This window comes from Podarcis liolepis (assembly GCF_965112155.1).
Source record: "Podarcis liolepis genome assembly, chromosome: 15".
NCBI classification, from domain to species: domain Eukaryota; kingdom Metazoa; phylum Chordata; class Lepidosauria; order Squamata; family Lacertidae; genus Podarcis; species Podarcis liolepis.
This window is the reverse complement of record NC_139566.1, coordinates 29,280,340-29,282,794: the sequence shown is the minus strand read 5'-3', so window position 1 is coordinate 29,282,794 and position 2,455 is coordinate 29,280,340. Positions and strand designations below refer to the sequence as shown.

At 45.8% G+C, this 2,455-nt stretch overlaps 1 long non-coding RNA gene across 1 annotated transcript; it reads right to left on the bottom strand.

The window, feature by feature from the left end:
* Window positions 1-327: 327 nt before the first annotated feature.
* Window positions 328-916, bottom strand: LOC310694075. The gene is made up of 2 exons (XR_014519523.1): window positions 784-916; window positions 328-611 (listed from the first exon to the last, which is right to left on the bottom strand). It is a non-coding gene; the product is annotated as an uncharacterized lncRNA (long non-coding RNA).
* Between the last annotated feature and the right edge of the window lie 1,539 nt (window positions 917-2,455).

Here is a 2,455-nt window from a genome sequence, read left to right as displayed (position 1 = left end):
TCTCAAATTCCCCTCTTTGTTGCCATATGCTAACTGGGAATGCCTTCACTGGAAATGGGGGAAGAGAGAGTTAAGAACTGAGGGCTGCAATTTATTGGTGAGCTGTGCCAGATATTTACGGTGACGTCATTTTTCTCAATGCATTCCTGTGTCTAAATAATCTGATATCACTCTACATTCCTGTCAAAAACAGTCTGAGCTCATTCAGGCCCAACTCTGCTCTTGAGGAACTCAGGTTTCATTGTGGCAGGGCAGAAGAGAAAAGGTTTTTGTCTCACTTCCCCATCAGATTGTATCACTGTGGAACTTGTCACCACCGGTGTCCTCCCAGGCACCACAGATATAAACTGCCTCATCTTCAGTCTGGATGTTGGAGATGGTTAAAGAGCCAGTGTTCCTGGATTGAGAGCCAGTGAACCGATCTGGGATCCCTTCTCCCCTGGTGCTGGAGCCAGACCACACAAAGCGAGGAGCCTGGCCAGGTTTCTGTTGACACCAGTGAAAGCTGTACCAGCTACCACCACTACTTTTAGAGCAGGAGAGTTTCACAGTTTGGCCCAGGGACACAGACTGGGAGCCTGTCTGAGTCACTGTTGGCTGTGAATTGGCACCTTTTGAAAAAAGAAAAAGAATAGCATGACTCTCCATCCACTGTCTTCTCAAATATATATAACTGGAGCTTTAAGTTTCCATAATAAATAAACATAATAAATGAATATATATTATAGTTTATTGTGCTGTTGGCTCCACGGCAAAAGAGATGTTGTTCCTTCCCATCCTTACCTGAGCAGTAACTGAGAAGGGCCAGAAAAACCAGAGTCCAGGCCATGGTGAGCTCTCTTATCCAAACAGGCAACTGGCTGGAACCTCAGCCTTTCGCTTCTTAAATGGCCTGGAGCTGATGAATGGCCACTTCATGCAAATCCAAACTGTGCTCATTGGCTCTGCTAGAACTGCATGTCTCTATTTGGAATGCATGATTAAGTAGGTCAACCAGATGCAATAGGAATGATTTGGGGAGAGAGAGAGAGAGAGAGAGAGAGAGAGAGAGAGAGAGAGGACCTGAAGATGATTTGCCATGATCTAGGATAATTTGCCAAGATCAAGGCAGATTGGGACTGTCACTCACGGGAAGAGAGAAAGAGATGGGCTCACAGCTTAGTGGTAAAGGCAGTGGCGTACCGTGGGGGGTGCAGGGGGGGCGGCCGCACCGGGCACAACATCTGGGGGGGGGGCGCTCTCACACTCGCAGCTCTCTGCCCCTAGTAAAATCCACGGGGTAGGGGGCGCAAATTACTTGCCTTGCCCCGGGTGCTGACAACCCACACTACGCCACTGGGTAAAGGACATGAAATGTGCATGCACAAGACACAGTGCCTGGCACCTCCAATTTAAAAAGGAATCAGGTAGTAAAAGATGGGTTAATGCCCCTTTCGAGATGCTAGCATCAGAATAAGAAGCCTGGAAAATGGATTGATTTTTGTTCTGATTTAGTTGCAGGGAGGTTAAATGGCATTGTGTCAAAGAAATGTTCTCCCACACTTTACCCACTCTCTTGGGGCCCCCCAAAAAATTTAAGGGAAATTCTGCATGTGCAAATGGCTTTAGATACCTATTAGGTTCAAAAATTACCATATAGCATATATTCAACACAAAAAAAGGTGACAATTTGTTGTTGACGAAGGACAGCTGGACATATAAAGGGCCCCATTACCTTCAGTAGCATAGGGCCTCCTCAAACCTAAATCTAGCCCTGCTTGAGTTCCATGCATGAGTAAAAGCCAAATAAACTGCTCATCTGTTACTGAACTCTGTCTTCATACTGCAGGTGCAAGGACTTCTGGGGACTCCAGAAATGAATTATGTCAAAGGTAGATAAACTGAACCAAAGTCTCCCCTTGTGTCTAAAGCTCAGATTATCACCAAGGATGTATATAATGTTGCAGAATAAAATATCTTTTTTAAAAAATCAGATTTACCAGAGTAGAACTGAAGATTTCTTTTTAGCAAGCTTAGGTTGGACTCTTTGCTCTGCAGTCACCTCCTCTTTCACTCTACAATGTGCATGAAAAGGTATCCTTGAATGCCTATTTCAAACACCGTTGCCAAGCACTCCTTGGGAATCGGAGGAAATTATGAATGGATACGTTTTGAGTATCCTGGCTAGAACACTGTCACCAGTTCTCTTCCTGGACCTGATTTTGTGCTGTGTTTCTGCATGGAAAAGGTAAAGGACCCCTGGATGGTTAAGTCCAGCCAAAGGCGACTATGAGGTTGTGGTGCTCATCTCACTTTCAGGCCAAGGGAACTGGCGTTTGTCTGCAGAGAGCTTTCTGGGTCATGTGGCCAGCAGGACTAAACCGCTTCTGTCGCAACAGGACACTGTGATGGAAAACAGAGTGCACGGAAATGCGGTTTACCTTCCTGCCGCAGTGGTACCTATCTATCTACTTTC